Consider the following 23326-nt stretch of genomic DNA (forward strand, 5'->3'; position numbering starts at 1 on the left):
CTATACTAAAAATATATAGTTAGTATATATTCACCACGAATTAACAAGAAAATATCACCAACATCATTTTGCTAGCAAGAATGAACAAATTTTGCTAGCATAGTGAACAAATTATGTTACAGACTTGACTTGTAGAAAAATGGTCTTGCCACACATTTATAGATTCTTTTCCCATTATTTGAAAATGTAGAAGAGGCAGGATTTTAAACAGGTCCTGAATTCAACTCTAAGTATACCTCTGGAAGAGTATTGGGTTATCAGCAAACACCTCAACACTTCATGCAAAATTTGTGTTTATTCGTGCACATGTATTTTTTCTGGAGGAAAGTGTCCATAGCTTTTACCAAGTTTCCAGAATGGTTCCCCCAAAAGATTAAGAAACACTAGTGCAACATAGTGATATAATTATTTACACTAAGTAGATCTAAGAGAATATATTCTATTTATAATTACCAAAAAAGCATTCATCATTCACTATTAAATAAGGAAACTATAGTTTTACAGACAGACCAGAGAAGCCATTAAAATAAGCATTGATTAATACCTCTCTGCGCTGGAAGAAGTCAAGATGGGCCTCAGGCAGATTGATCCCATGGAACTGATTTCCTGGCAGCAAACTTTTCTTTGTATCAGCAGCTCATTTTATCTGCTTTGGTATATCTTTTTTTAAATTTGAGGTGATTACAAGTGAGATAAAGTTCTGAGATCTAATATTTTAAATGTTTTGATAATAAAAATTCATAACTAATTCTCCCTTCCCGCATCCAACTTTCTGCAGGCACAATTATTTGAGTCTTACTGGTTATAGCGGAGATATTACAGTAGAATAATATGATGGATAGCCACGTTCATTGCACAAAACTGGTACTTCTTCCTTAGGCAGTGTTAGAAGGTCAGCTTATAATCATATTGTTGGTTTACGAGATTATTCTGCCTACTAATTTGTATGAGTATAGAAAAATGAATTTGTGTGATTTAGAATCAAAAGCAAAAAAAAGTAAAAGTAATATATGCATATACATATATATACACATATAGGAGATAAGAAGTTTTTGAACAATATAATACATACATGTATAGTTAATGTCATATTTGGCAGACAGCACACTTATTCCAAGAACTCTTTTATTCGATAAAATTTCAGAAAAATAGATCAACTTGGACAATACGCTTGACCAAATATAATATACTTGCATTTTTCCTATCTCTGAATAATTTGCCCAGCATTTGTTTGTATTATATTATGCCAAAAATATCTCTACACAATTATTGCACCTTGAAGTGAAACTTCCTCTGAAAGTCCTAATATTAGATTTTCTAACAGACTGAGAGACTACCCAGAGGGAACATATCTGTAAGAAAATTAATTGACTTTAAAAACAAAATAAAATAAACACCACACCCAAAGGGAAGGAGAAGGAGAAATGGGGGAAACAAAGGGCGTGGCCTTTGAGGCAGAGTCTGAGGATTCCGAAGAGTCTCTGATTCTGTCCTTTCATCTTCTTAACATATGGCTGGTCTACATTTCTCCAGGTCTCTTGTAGTTGACTGTCATCCTCTGATTGATTTGTCTTGAATGCAATGGTCTGAAACTACTATGTGTCACCTTCTGGGCCTAAGTTTTCAGACTTCTACATTCTCCTTCTGCTTCCACTCAGAGCTGACCATGAAGATGACATCAATGCCATAGAGAAGAGGCTTTTAACCCTTAACCTGAGGGCTACCACTGGAGGGAATTCAATGTGTCCATGAAACTTGGATGGTGAAAAATTTTATCTTCACCTTTATTAATTTAGGATTTTCTTCTGTTGAAAATGTAGACAATAAACCACAGTTATTACTTTTTGTTTTATTAATAGTAACTGTGGCACTGGCAAAAATAGAAATCACAGATGTTTTCAAATCATATTACAACCATTGCAGATATCTTAAAATCTTGCCTATGTTCATAATTGTTTCAAACTTATGGTATTTATACCCATAATGTAGACTTTTTAAATCATATAAATTAAAGTTTAAAGAAGTATACAGTTATATATTCTGATCATGGTATTTCAATGTAATTTGTTTTCTTTTTAATCCAATGCATTTAATTTTATGCATTTAGTAAACATTATGCTGAGAAAGTGTCCATAGACTTCACGAAATTACCAAAGAGGTCCATGGCACAAAAGAAGTTTAAGACCCCTGCCTGCCCTGGAGGATGGAGAAGCAAGAACTTGGAAGGAACCTGAGTCCTTGAATGACCACAGGGAAAAGAGCTTCCTGACAGCCTAGAAGATGCAACTCAAATTTTTCCATGAGAGAAAGAAGTATCTTTATTATTTAAGCCAATCTACTTTTGGGTCCTTTTTGCAGCAGCGCTCTATGCATATCCTAACTGATATATCCTTGTATCATCAACTTCTGTTTACTTATTACAGAAAAGAAACACTATTTACAACTCTTTTATGAGAATTAAAAGAAAAAGAAAAACTTTTTAAGAATTAAAATAAGAATTCTTTCTTTATATAGAATTAAAGAGTGCTTAGTACTTTAATATAATAAAATACCTATGTAAACATTCAATTGTTAGCTATGAAAACTAAACAAAGCAATTAATTACTTGAGTATGTTATGCTAAGAAATACAAAATACCATAGATACTTTGAATATAATTATTAAAAGTTACCATCAAGGCAAAGATCAACAAACATGTACACCTCCTAAGATTTCTCATCAGTAGTCACTGTAAACCTGCATCATCAAAATTTCAAGTGCCCCCCTCTCTGATCAAAGAATTCTTCAAATCCAGTAAGACATACACTCTGCTAATTCTATAAAAAATTTCACTATTCCATGTTTCCTTCATGTATGCATTCCCCTTCCTACCAAGGATACATTCCACAGTCACACTTTCTAATTATTTTCTTAGGTATACCCCAAATCTCTTCCATCTTTTGTTGTGTTCTCTGCCTTTACCCAAGCATCAGTTTGGGCAGGAGAAAAACATATTCCCATAATCACCATTCTCATTTAAACTTATGACCACAATTTTAAGTGGGCCCTTGGAGCTGTGTAACAATAATACTACACATCACTCGTCTATTCAGTCTTCCACTTTCCTAGAAAAATATTTCCTGCTTTCTCTTCCTCCTTCAAACTTCTAATTAATTCTCCCATTTTCATTCTCAGTTAATATCTGTGATTCCTTGGTCATGGAGAAAATTGAAACAGAGAAAAGATCTTTTTTCCTGTTCCCACTACCGCATCTACACATCTGCCATCGTCAAGTGTCCTGTACTTGGCCTCCACTCCTGAACTGTGGATGATCTGTGTCCCTTTGTAAAGCCATCTTCTCCACGAGTGCCCTAGATCCCATTTCCTCTCCCCTCTTAAGGATGTGGTTCATGCAATCACCCTCTGTACTCGATCATTCTCATTGGCATATATAATATACTGTGATTTATCACATCATTTAAAAAAAAATCTCTGGACTGCACATTCCTCTGTAGCACCCATCTTATTTCCTTTTAGTTTTTATGGTAAAACTTGTCTAGCTGTCTATCTTTTCTGTTTCCAGTTCTCTATTTTTTCCCTTGGGCCCATTGAAATCAGCTTTAGCCCAAACCCCACTCCTACCAGGAAACTTTTCTTATTGAAGTCATTGGTGACTTCCATATTGGTAAATCCAATAGTCAGTTCCTCATCCACATGTTACTGTGCCTATGAGCAGCATTTGCCACAGTTAATGATCCTCTCCTTGTTTGAAACATTTCCTGCGTTTACAGGACAAAATTCACTCCTGGTCCTTCCCTACTCTCCGTTACCAACCACACTCCCTTACTCTCTCCTGCTGTTTTTTTTTCTCCTGACCTCATAATATTGGAAAATTCCAGGGCTCAGGCATTGACCATGTTTTACTTTTTAATCTCTTCTCACTCCTTTAATGATCTTAAGTACTATATATTTAACTGACATTTATTTCTTTAGCCCACACTTCTCTGAATCCCAGGGTTATATATAAATTTCAAACTGAACAATAAAGTGAGCTCATGATCTTTCTCTCCAAACATGCTCCACCTGCAGTTTTCCCCTTCTTAGAGTGGAGGAACGGCAACTCTATTGTTCAGTTCTTCAGGACAAAAACATTGGAGTCCCCCTTCGCTCCTCTTTTTCTCTAACACTCCACATGAGCTCTGTAAGTAAATCTTGTATGTCCTAGCTTCAAAATCCAAAAACTTCACCACCTTCCTGCTAAAACATGGTCCACAGCACCATAATCACTTACCTGGGTTATTGTCACAGCCTTCTGACTGGTCTCCCTGCTTCTACCTTGCCCAACTTCAGTTTATTCTCCACCAGATTCCCCATTCCACGTTATCCTGTTACAATGTAAGTCAGTGGAATACAATTAGAACACAATTTGTTGGGCTCATTTAGAATAAAAGCAAGATCTCTTATCAAAATCTGTAAGTCTTATATGATCTACCCTCCTCTGATTTTGTTTCCTACTCTGTTGTCCCTGATGATATTTCTCCATTCATCGACACTGACCTTGCTATTTCTCATACACAGTAAGTGTGTTCCAGCCTCAGAGCCTATAGGTCTGTTTCTTCTTCGTGGATGCTCTTCCCCCAGGATTCCTTTAACATTCCCCTTCACCAGTTTCAAGTCACTGCTCCAATGTCACCTTCTCAGGGATGCCTTTCCTAATCATCCTATTTAAAATTCACTCTCCCTTTACCTTGGCACTTCCTTTGCCCTTCCCTGCTTCAATTTTCTTCATAATTCTTATCACCCTCTAACATACTATGTTTATGTCATTTTGTTTATTGGCTTTCTCCTCCCATGACAAGGTGAGCTCCATGAAGGTAGAGATTTTTGTCTGCTATGTTGTCTTGCCTAAAAACATTCCTGACATGTAGTGGGTATTCAGCAAGTTTTAACTCTCACTCTTATAATTTTTGTTATTACTTGTGAATACATTCTCGACTATGCTAAGTGGAGAAGAGTGAAAACACTTTTAAAGTCTATGTGAATCAGAAAGCTAATGGAAACATTTGATAGCATTAATAGCACTTATTTTCTAAAGCGTCCCTGATTTCTCCAGAGAATGTTAAATCTTCCTCATTAAAAGAAATACTTGCAAGTTAATTTTAATTCAAAAACAGTTAAGAGTTTGTTAAGCTCTTCAAAGAAAATATTAAATGGGGCTTCATATATCTACTGTACAAGATGGAATATACATCCATGTAAACCATAGGCTGAACATATATCCAGTACTTTTTGAAATTTTTATATTAGGAAATATATATACAGAAGAATTTTTATAATGTTTATAATAGTTTAAAAAATAAACAAATGCCCACTTGCCCACCACAAAGCTTAAGAAATAGAATATTTTGCCTGGCCTGGTGGCATAGTGGTTGGGTTCACATGCTCCACTTTGGTGGCCTGGGGCTCATGGGTTTGGAGCCTGGATGCAGACCTAGCACCGCTTGTCAGGCCATGCTGTGGGGGCATCCCACATAGAGTGGAGGAAGATTGGCACAGATGTCAGCTTGGTGACAATCTTCCTCACCAAAAAGAGGAGGATTGGCAGTGGATGTTAGTTCAGGGCCAATCTTCCTCATCAAAAAAAAAAAATTAGAACATTTCAATGTTTGAAGTCCCCATGTGCCCCTCCCTTAATACTTCCCTTCCCTATCTCTAAGAAGTAAATATCAGAAGTTGTATTAATCATTTTTTGCTATATAGTTTTGCTACATATGTATATATCCATAAACAATACGTTGTTACCTTTTGCTTGATTTTGAAGGCTATATTAACGTAATCATACTATAGGTTCTCTTCTGTAACTTTCTTTGTACACTCAATATTATGCTTCTGAGATGAACCCATGTAGATTTGTTTTTCTCTAATTCATTTAAAATGATGATCTTATTAACATTCTTGCTCATGACTTTAGGACCATATATTTGAACATTTTATTAGGCATCATAATTTTCTTCTCAAAGAAGCTATACGACTCTCTATTCCTGTCAGTGCAGTATGATGGTATCCATTGTTCCACATCCTTCCTCTTATTTGAAATTTTCACAGTAGTTTCTACTTTTTGTCAGTCTGATGAATGTGAAATGATGTTGCGAATTTAACTCGCATTTTCCTGATTACTAATAAAGTGGATACTCAGTGAAATTAAAAAGTTGTTAAATATAACTTAGGTGCATTTTTGAATCTTAAGAAAATTTTGAAATTTTTAATCTTGCTTAGGAAATTCTTTCTTACTACGGTTTCTTAAAGATATTTCCTTATATTTTTGTCTTAAATGCATTGTATTTTATATTTAAGTCCTTATCCATTTGAAATTATTTCTGAGTACATGTGAGGTAGATCCAATTTCTATTTTAGGACCAGTTATTAAATAATGCAGGCTTTCCTTACTCATATGGTTTCTACATGTCTTTGAGTATATTATGGGTTCTATATTCTGTTCCTTTGTATATCAGTCACCAATAGAATACCACCATATTAGTATAGCTTTAAAATAGTCTTAATATCTGACAGAGCATGTTTCTCTAGCATATATATATATATATATATTTCAGTAACGAGTTGTTTTTGGCCCATTTGATCATCTAAAATATATTTTAGAATAAATTTGTTGATTTTAAGATGACTTCATTTAAAATTGTAGCTTGTCACAATCTCTTCTCCACTAGTTCTAATCATTTAGTTGCCTCTACTTTTTGTTCATAGTCAAGTATTATCTTTTAACATATTATACGGTTTACTTATTCATATGCCTCCTGTTATTTTATCTCCCTCTCACCCACCTATCTCCTACCCAGCTAGATGATAAATTCAAAATTGGCAGGGTTATTTCTGAATTTGCTCATTTGTACATCTCAAGCACCTAAAACGTAGATGCTTGAATAAAGATAGGTACTCAGTAAATATTCCCTAAGTTGGGGCCAGCCCCGTGGCTGAGTGGTTAAGTTTGTGTGCTCTGCTTCAGTGGCCAGGGGCTCACTGGTTCAGATCCTGGGCACAGACCTACACATCACTCATCAAGCCATGCTGTGTCAGCATCCCACATACAACAACTAGAATGACTTACAACTAGGTTATATAACTATGCACTGGGGCTTTAGGGAGGAAAAAAAAAGGAAGATTGACAACAGATGTCAGCTCAGGGCCAATCTTCTCAGCAAAAATTTTATAAAAAAAGCTTAAAATTCTACCAATTCAACCCAACAATAAAAAAATATATATTTGCCAGGTCAATAAATTTAACCTGAATTTATGTCTCAACTGGGGAAAGCTGAAATCTTTATAATATTAAATTTTTTGATCAATGAATATGGTGCCTCTCTCCATCTATATAGACCTTCTCTAAAATATTTCAATAAAGTTTTATAAGTTTTCTACATAAAGTTTTCACACATCTTTGTTAGATTTATTCTTGTGTACCTTATACATTTGTTGTCACAGACACTGTTACTATGTACTTGAAACTACTTTTTGTCTATTTTTTTTTTCTTAAAGATTGGCACCTAGGCTAACAACTGTTGCCAATCTTCCTTTTTTTTCTTTTTTTAAGGATTGGCACCTGGGCTAACAACTGTTGCCAATCTTTTTTTTTTTTCCTGCTTTTATCTCCCCAAAGCCCCCTGTACACAGTTGTATATCTTAGTTGCAGGTCATTCTAGTTGTGGGATGTGGAACACTGCCTCAACGTGGCCTGACGAGGGGTGCCATGTCTGCGCCCAGGATCCAAACCCTGGGCTGCTGCAGCAGGGTGCGCGAACTTAACCACTCAGCCACGAGCCAGCCCCATATTTTTTCTATTAAAAATGTTAATATAATTCTATTTCATATTAATAGTTTGTAATATTTATAATAATATAAAGTTGATTACAACATCTGTGTAAAATATTTTGTCAGGTTTATTGAGGTATAATTTACATATTGCAAAATTCGCCCCTTTTAAGTGCATAGTTCAATGAGCTTTTTTTTTCTTAGGAAGATTAGCCCTGAGCTAACATCTGCTGTCAATCCTCCTCTTTTTGCTGAGGGAGACTGGCCCTGAGCTAACATCCATGTCCACCTTCCTCTACTTTATATGTGGGAACAGTGTGGCTTGACAAGCAGTGTGTACGTCTGCACCTGGGATCCGAACCGGCGAACCCCAGGCCACTGAAGCAGAACGTGCAAACTTAATCGCTACATCACTGGGCTGGCCCTATAGTTCAGTGAGTTTTGATAAATGTATATTGTAGCCACCAATGCAATCAAGATATTGAAAATTTCCCATAACTCCAAAAAGTTCTTTGAGCCTCTTTGCAGTTAATTCCATTCCCCAACACCCAGGCTCTAGCAAACTCTAATTCATTTTCTGTTATTATAGTTTTGCCTTTTCTAGAATGTCATATAAATAGAATCATACAGTATGTGGCCTTTGTGTCTAGTTTCTTTCTTCAGTGTAATGCATTAGAAATTCATGCATATTGTTGCACATTTCAGTAGTCTTTTCCTTTTTATTACTGACAGTATCAATTGTATGGATGTAATGCAATTTGTTAATCCACTCACCTATGGATGGACATCTGAGTTGTGTCTAGATTTTGGCCATTATGAATAAAGTTACTATGAACATTCACCTAATGGATTTTGTGTGGACAGAAGTTTTCATTCCTCTTGGGTAAATCCCTAGTGTGAAATTGCTAGAGCACATAAGAAATTGCTTAATTTTATAAGAAATTCTAAAACTGTTTTCCAAAGTGTTTGTACCATTTTTTTTCATTCTCACCAACAGAGTAAAAGAATTCCGGTTGCTCTATATTTTCACCAGCACTTGGTATTAAGACTCTTATTTTTATCCATTCTAGTGGGTTTGTATTATTTTCTCATTGTGATTTTAATTTACATTTCCTTAATGACTAATGATGTTAAGCATCTGTTCATGTTCTAATTTGTCATTCATATCTCTTCTCTTGTAAAAGATCTCTTTAAATATCTTGCCAATTCTTAAATTGAGTTTTTGTTTCTTATTATTGAATTATTTATATACTCCACAGACAAGTCCTCATTTCCCCAGCTCCACAGTAGCCTTGAAAATCATCAGCCTTGCAACCACAGGAGCTGTGAAAAACAGCAGCCTTGCAGCCACTGGACGGGGCAGACTGGGTTTGGAGCTCCTCAAAAAGTTCCATCCTCAGAGAGAATTATTACTTAACCTGTCTTGAAGTTCCCTAGAAAATACCTATTTACAGAGTGTTATTATTTGACCTGACATGGAGCTCGTTTGAAGGATATATCTGACACATAACTTGCATTCAGAGTACATAAAAAAGTTACAACTCAACAGTAAAAAGACAAATAATCTAATTAAATTTGGGTAAAGGATCTGAATAGACATCTGTTCAAAGACAATATACAAGTGGTCAATAAGCATGTAAAAAAGACGCTCAATGTTAGTTATCAGGGAAATACAAATTAAAACCACAATGATATACCACTTCACATCAGCTTGGATGCCTATAACCAAAAACACACATAGTAAGTGTTGTCAAGGTTCTGGAGAAATTGGAATGCTCATACATTGCTGATGGGATTGTAAAATGCTGCAGCTAGTTTGGAAAACAGTTTGGCAGTTCCTCAAAATGTTTAATATACATAGAGTTACGACATAACTTTGCAATTCAGTTCCTAGGCATATATCTAAGAGAAATGAAAACACATGTCCAAGTAAAACCTTGTATACAAGTGGTTATAGCAGTATTATTCACAATAGCCCAAATGTAGAAACAACTCAACTGTTCATTAACCGAGGAATGGATAAACAGAATGTAGTATATCCACACAATGAAATAATTTTTGATAATACAAAGAAATGAAATACTGATACATGTGAACACTGATGATCCCTAAAAACATTATAAATGAAGAGGCCAGTGTGGGAGTTCTGAATTGGCCACTGCAAGATATGTCTCTTTGGCATGAGGATTATTTTGGGCTGGTTACTTTTAAAAACTGCAGACATGAGAGAAACTCTGGAAAGTAGAATTTACTTATCCTTTGTTAAGAGACGTTTACATTTGTAAAGGAAATCTCCATCTGTAAAGGTGTCTCCGTCTCTGTACCAAGAAGAAGGGGGGGATGAACTTATCCTCTAAAAACTCTTACCAATGTAGAAGACAAGGACTTAAATCTGCATAGTAACCTTACTCATGTTTACTGTGGTTTTCTGGTAATCTCCATAACTGACTTCCCCCACCCCCAACATCCTCCTTTGTCTTTAGCTGAGGATGGTATTTAAGGTGAGAGTTTCCACCATTTTGGTGAGCTACTCAGTTTGCCTGAGTCTCTTCCATGTATACATGTTATAAAGCTGTGTTTAATTTTCTCCTGTTATTCTGTCTCATGTGAATTTAATTCATTGTCCAGCCAGAAGGACCCAGAGTGGGTAGAGGAAATATCTTCCTCCCCTACACCAGTCACAAAAGACCACATATTGTATGATTCCATTTATATGAAATATTCAGAGCAGACAAATCTATTCAGATGGAAAATACATTAGTGGTTGTCTAGGGTTGGGGTAGAAGGTAGGATGGGGAGTAACTCCTAATGGATTGTTTTAGGGGTGGTGAAAATGTTCCTAAATTAGGTTGTGCTGATGGTTACCCAACTCTGAGTACTAAGTAAATATACTAAAATTCACTGAATTGTATACTTAAACACATACACATACAACGAGATACTATGTCACCAGATTGGCAAAATTAAAAAGTCTGATAATGTTGCCAAGATTAGGGGATATGGAGCAGTGGGAACTGCTATTCACTGCTGGTGGGAGTACACATTAGTACAGTCCCTTTAAAAAAAAATTTTGCATTTAGCCATCAGTTGCATGCCTAGATAGATACTATAGCAAAACTTTTGCACACATACACTAGAAGAACCATAGTATTCACAATAGCCTTGTTCTTAGATAAACATGGAAGACAGAACAAATATCCATAAGAGAATGAATAAATACAGCATATTTCTACAATAAAATACCATGCCTTTGTGTAAATGATTGAAATACACCTTACACATTAACATGGCTGATTATTTAACATATTTCAATGAAAAATTAAATCACAAAGAACAAATTGAATATTTATTTAAAGCACAGTAGAAAAAGATAAACAAAATAGTTTTGTGGATAAATATTTGATAAAAATATAAAGAAAAACAAGTGAAAGGCATAAAATTCAGGATAGTGGTTACCTCTGTAGAGTAGGAAGGAGCACACAGAACACTTCCAAGATTATGATAATGTGGTAAATATCATTCTTAATTAAATCCCCTGCAACAAACCTCATTGTATATCAAATAGTTAGCCATGAAGTGGGAGCAAACAGGCAATTTGAGAACAAATAGTCTATTTCCCAAATCCTAAGGCTATCTCTATAAATGTATATATCTGTGTATAATATAAAATTATATATATATACAAAATTTTATATAATTACATAATTTTACATAGTATGTAACATTTTATATTATAGTTCTATTTGATAATATAATTTACATATGTATTTGAATAATGTTTATGCATAACACACACATAGTGGAAAAGAAATAAAATCTAAGATGTATTTTTAAGCAAAATCTGTTTCTATTAATAGCATATGAATTAGCATCATTTAAATATTCTACTGAAAAAAACAAAAATGTTTTGAGCTTAAATGCTGAGAGCAATGAGACTATGAAATGTAATTTTCTATCAGAACTTCAAAGTACTTTTATTCCTTCTCCTGCCTTTTAATAGTTAAATATTTTCTTGATCATTACTGATTTTTATTTCCTATCTTGTGGCAGGGAATTTTTACCACTACATATGGACTTTTCTGTTTTCAGGTTAAAATTGCTTGTGGTGAAATTTTATTTCTCTCAGAGTTAAGCATAAAAGGGGAAAGATCAGTCTATAACAGAACGATGTCATGAGACCTTAGCTAAAACATATCTGGCAGGAGAAGCAGACATGCCTCTCTGAGAGCTAAAGGCTATCTTTCTCACTGAGCTGTCTATTCTCTACCACTAATGATATCTCTCTGATATTATATTATTTATATCAACGTTAATAAACATAGACATTTAATATACATGTAAAGTATTATTGTTTAATAATTTCTTGCTATTGGCATATTGACAATGCATAAATTACAGGTATACAGTAAGATCTTAAATAGCTTTGTCTCCCCTTCACAGACCTATCCTCTTATTGTGTAATTAGAATGATCGAATTTTGAGGACCTCCCCATTTTCATTCATCCATCTGTCCATTTAAAAAATAATTTAATAATACATTTTTAGTATTATTAACTTATTCTCATTCATTTATTCAACAAATATTTATTACTTCCCTCCTGCCTGGCATTATGTTTATTTCTGGGGATACAATAAGCGTAAATGGACAAAGGACCCTGCCTTCATGGAACTTAGACTCTATCTATGGAAACAGATAATTGTGATCACCACTTAAAAACTGTAATCAGACTCCTTTGTGATTAGTGGTACAACTGAGGTGTTTGGTTTGGTTGAGGAAACTGAGGAAGAATTGAGATGAGCATGGATTCATAAAGGAAAGAGACAAGAAACGTATGTGAACAGCTGTATAGTGGAAGGATTGAAGATATAAGGATAGAAGGGCTGAGAGAGAGAGAGCAAGAAGAACGTGATATGTAGTGAGGATATAAAGGGTAGAAGATTTCAAGTCAGGCAGGATTTTACTAGCTATGTAGTTTTTCTTTTTCTTCTTTATCTTATAAAACAATGGAAAAACATTGCAGCATTAAGCGAAGTAGAGACCTTGCCTGAGTTGTATTTTGAGATCACTTAGCTGCATTTTTCAGCATGTTTCCCGCTGTTATTCAGTCTTCACCATTTCCCACGACCTCTCTTGGTGAGTTGCCATTTATCACAAGTTATGTGGCAGTTTTCCAAAAATCAAACTCCATTATCTGCCTGCCCTCTTGCATGCATTTTAGTTTGTGAACTCTGCATAGAATTTAAATTCTTCTAAAGTCTAATAGGCAATACCTATAAACATACATTTACCATATAAGGTGATAAGAACTCAAGTAGAGACATATGCAAAGGGCAAAGAGCGACGCTGGAGGGAGTCAATCACTCTGCCTGGAAAAATAGGGAAAGCATAAAGAGAAGAGGTATATTTTATCTGGTCTTAAAAGGTATCTAAGAAGTTTCCTTGTTTTTTGTTTTGTTTTTAAAGAGAAAAATAGATAGAGTATTTTGAGAAAAGAGAGTTTTATAAAACTGTTGATGTTTCCTGGGAGACATTAGAAATTTGATGTATGGGAGAGGACAGAATGAATCCAGGAAAGAAGCTCAAGCTGGATTCTGAGAGATAAGTTATGACAGGGTAAAACAGAGTTTCCATCCTTTAAACACTAGAGAACCACAGAGGGAAAAATTAAACTGGGGAGTGACTTTCCGAAGGATAATCTTAGAACTGTTAATATCTGCTTGCAAGATTAGAACGCACCTTCCTGAATGTCCAGTTACTTTATGTAGCTGCCTGTCTACTTTGTATCATGTTTAAAGACCAACTTGCTTATATACTTTATTTCAGATACCAATAACTTTGCTCCCTACATTTCATTTTCATTCTTAGAAGTAGACTAGGCATATGAAACAGAATTTATGCTCACCTAGAGGCCACACAGCCATCCACACTAATAATGTTATTCTCTAGTTTGACTTACAAGTTAAAAAATTTTGGGCCTTCTCTAGAAACCAAATCTTTTATACTTACCTATATATCTAAGTCAAATAACTCAAGCATATATTTATTTCTGTGAGATAAAAAATATTTCCTCTCCTAATTAATGAATTAAAGTTTTAAGTAATTTAAAAATATTTGGCTCATAAATACATATCATTATCTATTTTATTAAGATAAACAAATTATAGCTTTTAAAAATAAGATGTAGACATTGATAGAATGGGAAAATCAATGTTCTGACACAAGGGCAAATGCCAGTTTTTGAATTATATATAGTGATGATTCATGGGCATAACCATAAATCTTAAATAACAGAGAACATCTACTTTAGGGGATTGTCAGGAGCATATGGAACCTTCAGATCCTGTAGAGTAATGACTACTAGTAGACCAGAGTGAAATTCCAGCTAAACGCCTAGGTCCACATAAGTACATGATAAAAACTACATCATTATTGGGGCCTTTTTTCACTAATTTGTTGTGAGGTCCAGAAGAGAAAATTATTACTGAGTAACTCAGATTTCAAATGATCTATTTATTCAAAAGATATGTTTTTTCCAAAAAACAAGAATGGCCACACTCAAAATTACAGCCTGTGTGTACATATAATGTCTTTGTGTGTACATTTGTGTGTTTAAATTTACAGACTATAAATTTAGTAAGTCTCTTGTGCCGTCATGGACGTTTGAACCGGCCTTTTCTGTGGTGGTTTACGTTTAACATACAGAGATGACTTTCTTTATTAAAGGAAGCTGAATGAAAAGAGGAGGCTGGATAAACACGGAAAAGGATTTTTGATACGGGAAAATATAATCCGACACAATACTTCCAGTTTTGAGCTGGATGGCTAACTATCAGTTATTTTAGATATTAAACATAAAAGGTTAAACCTAGTAAGGAGGTGCTGCTAATGAACTCTGCGGAGGAGAACTAATTGAAATCCTTCCATTTCTCAAGTGTTCTTACCTGGCTAGGACAGAAAGTCCATATTTAAAAGCGGATGCAGTATTTTTCCCTTTGGGAAACAACAGTACTCACCAACACTGAAACAACAGTGCTCAAACCAAAGTGAAAGGAAAAATCCCTCCTCAGCATCTAGAGAGATCCAACAGCGTGGCGAGATCCCTGCTGTGCAGTTCTGTTCTCTGTACAACCGAGCTTAGAGAAAGCTGCTAGTTTTTGTTTCATCAACTCCACTGGATCCCATTTGCACAAAGCTTTCAATATCTAGGCAGCCTTGGGTAACTCTCTTTTTAACAGTTCCTTTGGGATCATTCTTCCTGCTAAACCAGACAGGTTATATTTAGTTGTTTTTTTTTTTTTAACAACAAATCCTTCACCGTGGGACATGTAAGCCAGCTTGTTTTCCATCTGAACACCCAAAGTCGTTTTTTTTTTTTAAAGATTGGCACCTGAGCTAACATCTGTTGCCAATCTTCTTCTTCTTCTTCTCCTTTTCCTTCTCCTTCTTCTTCCTGCACTTCTGCTGCTGCTGCTGCTTCTTCTGCTTCTGCTTCTGCTTCTGCTGCTTCTTCTTCTCCTCCTCCTTCTCCCCAAAGCCTCCCAGCACATAGTTGTGTATTCTAGTTGTAGGTCCTTGTGGTTGTGCTGTGTGGGATGCCACCTCAGCGTGGCCTGACAAGCAGTGCCATGTCCATGCCCAGGATCCAAACCAGCAAAATCTTGGCCCACCAAGGCAAAGCGTGTGAACTTAACCAGTTGGCCTGGGGCTGGCCCCTAGTTTTATGTCTTGAGAGCAAAGGTACCAAGTGAGGAGCAAAAATGGAAAGATCAGGCTGTAGGGAGTTTTCAAATCCAGCCACTAAAAGCCCTACTAAGTAGAATCAATTATATACATTGCCTTCCCGAATTTATTTTAAATATTTTGCTTAAAAAATAGAATAAATATTTTGGAGTAGTTTTGTATGCAGAAAAATAAAGCAGAGAAATTCAGAAAACAATGACCAAAAAAAGAGAAAAATTCAAGTTATCTTTGTGGGTTTTAAACCTTATATCTATCAGGTTTAATTCTAACTCCTAGGAGGAAGTCAGACAATTCTGACAGGGTAAGCATAGGTTATCTTTGGCCTTAGACCATTTTCATCTGTGTGTCTGCAAATTGACTTTTGTTGATTTCTCCCAGGGAATTTTTCTGATGAATAATTAATTATAGTCCATGTCAATTTTCCATGGTCATTGAGTTCTGTAGAAATCTTCCTACAATAAAACTTTTGATTTTTAAAAAGTAATTTGGTACATATTCTGCTTTCCTTGCAGTTTCAAGGTTGTCTATATCCATATGAGAATTGTCATTAAAAACTTAACTTTCAAAGCATAATGCCTGACATGCTTTTCTTGTTGTATTTTCCCTTTTATCACTTCGACAACACCCCAGGAAACTTTTATTATAGCTTGAACTGTATGTATTTTATTAATTTGACTATGATTCAGCAACCACTTAGCACCCATGATGTATTAGACATATGTGTATATATACACATATAAAAATATGTAGCTCTTGTCTGCTGTTATGGAATTTTTAATCTTTATTTGATGGAAACATTCTAAGAATTTCTGTACTAGGAAATAGCAAGTAAATAAATGATTATAGAAATAATTGAATTAAAGAATTAGAAACAAAATTTAGATAAGAGCACAAAATCCATTTGTGGTTAATCTTTGCTCTAAAATATGATGGATGATTCTACAGCTTTCCTTAGTAATCTTGAATATTTACATTTGTACATTAAGAATAGTTTTATTCACAATGAACAAATTCCATACATTAAAAGAAAATTCTTCTTCCTCAACTAAACTTTTTTTAAAGTATTTCCTTTTGGTTCTCAGTTTTCAAGATTTTCTATTTTGCCCTTTGTAAACTATTTAAGGCTTCAAATTCTTCCTTAGACAAGAAATCAAAATCATGTTCGCTATGGGTTCAATTGATTCAGAGTATGAGACACTCTATAAATCATTTCATCCCTATTTCATAAATTCTTCCATATAGTTTAATTCCCTTTAAAAAACAATATACAATTTTGCTGACTTGGATTCAGTTAAGCTCATTAAAATATATAGACATTCATCTTATTTTTTATCATTATATTGTTTTCTTTTTTCTGATTATTTCTCAAAGTTATTAATATTGGTGACAATCACAATACTGGATAAAATGTTGTCATATTTACTTGGAATTCATGATCTTCCACCCTCTACTGTCTTTTCCATTTTTCCTAATCTGTATCACTTATTTTTCAGTTTTCCTACACTTACATACATTAGAGACAGATTTACTCTCCCTGTGACTCAAATTTTATATATTTGTTCTTTCTCCTTCTCCACCATCACCTCCTCCTCCTCTTCTTCTTTCCATTTTTTTACCTAAGATACTCTTGCCTTTCCTCAATACCCTCCATAAAGTTTTCCTTTCATCAAAGTAATAGCTTGCATCTCTAATATCTGCAGCAGAGACTCTCTCTGCTGTCTGTTTAGGCCTCGTAGACAGAGGTCATATGTAGGAACTTCTCAGTCAGGAAGTCAAGAAGTGCTAACTTCATCTAAGTCATTTAAAACTGCCATCTCTCATACTTTTCTTTCTCTGTTCCACAGCACTTCAAGTAAAATTAATATCTAAAACTATCTTCTTCTAGAGACTCAAGAAGGTAGTAAAATCTCCTTTCCCTTTGTGTTTCTCTCATCTTACCTAGTGACCTACCCCTAGTTATGGGAGATTAAAACACATCTACAACTTTCTACTTTACTCTGGTAATCTTTTTTCCTTTCTCCTCCCACAACTCTCAAGGACCAGAAATGACAGACTTTCCTCTTCCCTGAAAGTATCTCCTTCTACCTCAGACTTTGTGTCTAAGGTTGTTGGATAAGCACTGTGGAGGAATCTTCTGTGTTGGGTCTTCCAATTTATTTAGCAAATCACTTCACCACAACCAGGACGTGAAACTATTATCTTGGAAAAGAGGACACATTTTTACTGCCCCCACCTTTTCGGCAGTGATAATCCTCAAGATCTGGCTTTAGAGATAGGAGACCACAAATGGATCCTTACTTAATGAGGTAAATTAAAACACATCAGCTTATTCTTTACAAAATATTATCCTTGATAAACTAGGTAAGCTCTCTTACCAAACAAAGCCCTCATAAACGTGGCTCCTTAGGCTTGATCTAATTGTGCCATTTGCACTCAAGAGATGGCTTTGCCAGTTCAACCCCAATAACCTGTGTGAAAATCTACCACCAGTGCAGAATTTTATTTATCACCAAAGGTCAGTCAGAAAGCAGTAGTTTAAAATAAGTCATCATATATTAATAATTCTAAAAAGATATGCTTATTAAAACATTCAATTTTTTTCCCATCTGATTTAAAAGATTTTATCAAATCTCAGTGACTATAGCTTGGTACAAAGGGAAGAGGTGCCTTTTACAGATTGGTTTTGTTTCTCAGATTTGCATAACCCCCAGAACTATGTGATTGGTCACTGGCAGAGGATTGTATTGAAAGTAGACTCACCACATGTTTTCTGCAGATTTTAATTATAACAACAAGGTTCTCCGCTCCAGTGCAATATTAATGCCTATCTCCATTATCAAGTATTTATTGAGTTTAAACAGGTCATGTGGTACAAATGAGGGGATAATAAAGCACACACAGGCGCGGGCATGGAATAGACTACAGGTAAAGCGGCATTTGGGAAAATGGGCAGTGAGACTTGGGGGCTAGTAATTCTGGACCAAAAGAACCCTAGAATTCAATGACTCTGGGTAGAGAGGCCATCTTTCTGTGTTATATTAAGAACATGAACTCCAGAGATAGATTTCCTGGGTTCAAATGCCATCTCTGCCATTTACTAGCTATGTGACCTTGGGCAAGTCACAAAATATTCCCTCTCTTATACTAGAGACACTCTCTTAGTGGGTAATGGCCTTGTAAATGTAACTTCTTAGGATTGGTCTGATTGTGCCATTTCCATTTAGGAGATTGTTTCAGCAATTAAATTACGATAACTTCTATGAGAAACTAGTTTCAGTGCAGACTTTTATTTTCTTAATTTCTCTGTACCCCAACTTCCTCACCTGTAAAATGGAGATAATGATAACGTCTGCCTTATTGGGTTGTTAGAAAGATTAAATGAATTGATGTTTGCGAAGCACTTAAAACAGCCTGGAGCATATCATACACTAAATAAATAAAATAAAAATCAACATATACCCAGGAGCTGCTATTTTCCTACTAAAATTCAGTATTAGATAAAACATTTTCTAATTCCACAGTGGACAAGGCAGAACAAAGTGTCTGTAGAGCTAAAAACTACATAGAAAATATATACAATTTCCTTGGTAATAAACAACTACAGAAAGCCTTTCTTGGAGTCCATTTTGAAGAACTACAAACTTTCTTTAATTCTAGGAGCTCACAGACCTTTGCAACAGCTAGAGATAAAATAGACAAAAATTCTGTATACAAAGTCTACACTGTGAACAATCGTCTCTGTGACTGAATAGTAAATGCTGTGGCATCGAGACAACTATTCTGATGTAGATGGAGCAGGATATGAGGCTCGTGGGATTTATAAGAGGCCTGTAGGTGGTGCAGAGCTGAAAGATTAAAGAAGATTGAAATCTGAGTAGGAATAGCATGGACAGCTTCGTGTGTTCACCAAATCTTTAGTGAAAAGCTTGCAAAATACTAAAACCACACTATAGGTATTTCTGGTTTATATATATATGTGTGTGTGTGTATATATATGTATAAAACTGCTTAAATGATTAAGTGGTTTTCATCTCATAGAACCCTTCAGTCACTTTTAGTAAATCATCTTGAATAACCAACATTCAAGAGCAGCCTCTTATAAATAATTGTACAGATAGAGGTCTGAATTAGGAGAACTCTAAAATAGGCAGTTTAGATACATTTTAGAAAATGATGCCTCAATGATAAGTATCACATGTTCCTCATAAGATTATACATGATCATAGGAATTTTAATATATTGGGAGGAGTTTGTGGAGAGGAACACATGGGATTATTTACATGATTTTAATCCTAAATTTGTTACTCAAAATAAAATGGAAATATAATGATTTTTTTTCTTGATTAAATTCCTTAAATAATTACACGTTGGTATGTTTAATTCTACAAACCTCTTAAACAGAAGATACACAAAAATTACTGCAAAACTCATTAAGATTATGTATACACCCCTTCTTTAAAAATTAGCACCATGACCTTACTATATTTCTTCCTTTTTCCTGTACTTGTTTTGTATCTTTCTTATATTATTGTCACTCTTACTTTGATAACCTCTTAGAGATTCAGTGAGATCATTTTGATTCCTTCTGTTTCAGTAATGCTTGCAGAGCCCCATCCCCTCCCAATAATACCTTCTTAGACTCACTAACATTATAGATATTGGGTAAAAAATCAGTTGATTCTAATGGCTAACGGGTTCTTTTTGAAGTGTCAAAAATTAGATTGTGGTGATGGTTGCACAACTCTGAATATACTAAAAAACATTGACTCGTATACTTTAATTTGGTGAGTTACATGTATATGAATTATATCTCAATAGAACTATAAAAAAGGATCAACTGACTCTTGGTTGCTTCTCCCAAGGAAATTCAAAATCAAGGTACTAGTTGTCATCTGAATTTCCTGTTAACAGCTAAATTTTGCTCGTTTCACCAATGTGGATTTTTTTAAGTCCACACCTCTCATATGCTTTATAATTTTGAGCCTAGTGTCTTCCCATCAAAATGATTTTTTAAAAGACTTATTTGGCTACTGTATGACTCCTTAAAACAATTTTAATTCATAGGAGCATCAAAGGCTTTGCCTTCTGGGAAGTCAGGAAGCCATCTGAGTAGCTAGACTCAAAGGGTCCCTGTGAAATGTTTCATAGTGTAGAGGTTAAGTGCACGGGTCTTAGGGTCAAACTACCTAGAGTTAAATCACAGTTCTGCACCCTGTTAACTATGTGATCATGAGCCTCTGTGTCTGAGACTTCATCTGTAAAATGGGGATAATAATAATACCTACCTCACAGGGCTATTACAAGGATTGAATGAGTTAGTATACATAAAGCACTGGAACAGAGTAATTGCTCATAGTAAGATAGTCCTTACTATTTGTTAATAAACAATACCTTTCTACTCATTGTCACTTTGTTGACTCTTTTTACATTTGATTATTTTTTTCTAACCACTGATGTTGATTAGTCCTTCCCATTGTCAATGTAGTAACTACTTATCTTTCACTATTTGGTTTACTCATTGCTTTTCATAATTTTGCTTGATCATTATCTTTTTAAACACTTTAAAATAACTTTTCTCATGGGCAGAGGAACTAAATAGACATTGTTTTCAAAGAATACATACAAATGGTTAACAGTACTTGAAAAGATACTCAACATTACTAATCATGAGGGAAATGCAAATCAAAGCCATAATGAGATATCACCTCATACCTATTAGAATGGCTATTACCAAAAAATAAGTGTTGGAGAGTATGTGGAGAAAAGGGAACTCTTGGGTACTATTGGTGGGACTGTAAATTGGTACAGCCACTGTAGAAAACAGTGTGGAGGTTTCCCTCAAAATTAAAAATAGAACTACCATATGATTCAGCAATTCCACTTCTGGGTATTTATCCAAAGGAAACAAAATCACTATTTCAAAAAGATATATACACTCTCACATTCATTGCAACATTATTTACAATGGCTAAGACATGGAAACAACCTAAATGTCCATCAATGGGTGAAGGGATAAAGACAATGTGGTATATCTATACAATGGAATATTATTCAGCCATAAAAATGAAGGAAATCCTGCCATTTGAGACATGGGCTGGACCTGGAGGGCACTGCACTGAGTGAAATGTCAGACAGAGAAGGACTAATACTGGATGATGTCACTCATGTAGAATCTAAAAAAACCTGAACTCATTGAAACAGAGAACAGATTGGTGGTTGCCAGAGGCAGGGGGTTGGGAGGTGGGTGAAATGGGTGAAGGTGTCAAAAGGTGCAAACTTTCAGATATGAGATAACTGAGGATTTAATGCACAGCATGATGAGTATAGTTAAAAATACTGTATATTTGAAAGTTTCTAAGAAAGTAGACCTTAAATGTTCTTATCACAAGAAAATTTTAACTGTGTGGTGATGGATGTTAACTAAACTTATTGTGGTAATCATTTATGTAATATATACATATATCAAATCATTATGTTGTACACTTTAAACTATTATATGTCAATAAAAAAGTAACTTTTCTCTTTTGAATATTGTATGTCCCTATCCTTTTATAGACTCAATGTGTTCCTGTTGGCATCTTCATCATCATTAAAATCAACATTATCATTTCTAGTATTATTTTATTGCTCAATTATCCAATTTTACCAACAGAAGCTAGTTTAAGTTAGATATTGATTCTTTTTAGCATTGCCCTTGAAATTTTTGAAGTGTCTTCAAGAGGATGATCAGCATCGTCCTGATTGTTTCTGCCCTGGCGCATCAAATCAGTCATCTTACAAGCAGCACTGATACCGTACAGGGATGATAATAGGATAGAGCTAAAAGTGGGTACCATAAGAACAAAGGAGGATTTGGGGTCAGAAGAAGGATACATATAGAGAGCGATATAGCTTTTGGGCCACTTATGGTTATAGCACAACTGGGACATAAGTTCCATAGGTCATAAATTATCTCTATGGTTTTGACTTGATATTGCTCATTCCATTTTCTTCTAGTTTAGTATGTTACATTGCTACCCTATACTTTTATTACGTAATTACATCTATCACCAAAACTTTCTCCTATTCTGATAGAGTCAAATTTTGATTTATAATTTTAAAAATTCATGTCCTTAGGATAGTTACTGCCTAATAAGAAGAAGTTACATGTTTCGTCATTAGCTTAATAGTGATATGCACTTTATCTTTGATTTAGTACAGTTTAGGAATTCAAGAAGCATAAAGTGCAGAAAATTTTCTTTCAGACTAACGAATGTCTTATTAATGTGGAAAATGATTAATCTATGTCATATTGTATTAAATCTTCTTTCTTTTATTTCCTTCCATTTTTGCTTCCTTCCATTTTTCACAAACTCAAATAAAATCTTCTTTATTCTGATTTCATACATCTATTTTGCCTTGTTAAATTATTCAATAAATATTTGTGGGTGAATAACATAAAATATTGTGTCTTGATATGTTTATATACTACAACATTCAGTCTCATTGACTTATATTATACAGCAGTCCAGTGATGTGACAAGCCCTTGAAAAAGAAGGTTCCAGTCAATTTGTTTGAAGCTATCTTCAACTCTTAGTAAACTTTTTACCCTTAGAAGCATCTATAGATAATACAGCATATGAAACTGACAGATTGTGATTTATTATAAGTTGTGAAATGATAGCTATAGGTGAGGTCCTATGAAGAATAGTCTAGTTCAGAGCTGTATCTAACCATTTTCATTTTAAAGGAATCACGTGAATTCAAAGTACATCTAACTTTTAGAAGGTTTGCTGTGAAAA

General features: G+C 34.6%; 1 long non-coding RNA gene across 3 annotated transcripts in view; it reads right to left on the bottom strand.

The window, feature by feature from the left end:
• LOC111773155 (uncharacterized) overlaps positions 1 to 23326 on the bottom strand; it is a 135261-nt gene that overhangs the window by 46514 nt on the left and 65421 nt on the right. For all 3 annotated transcript variants that reach the window (XR_002807385.2, XR_011437779.1, XR_011437780.1), the window contains exon 3: positions 4271 to 4364. This is a non-coding gene — a long non-coding RNA (uncharacterized lncRNA). The remainder of the gene's footprint in view (positions 1 to 4270; positions 4365 to 23326) is intronic.

The sequence above is a fragment of the Equus caballus genome, chromosome 4 (assembly GCF_041296265.1).
Source record: "Equus caballus isolate H_3958 breed thoroughbred chromosome 4, TB-T2T, whole genome shotgun sequence".
Classification (NCBI taxonomy): Eukaryota; Metazoa; Chordata; class Mammalia; order Perissodactyla; family Equidae; genus Equus; species Equus caballus.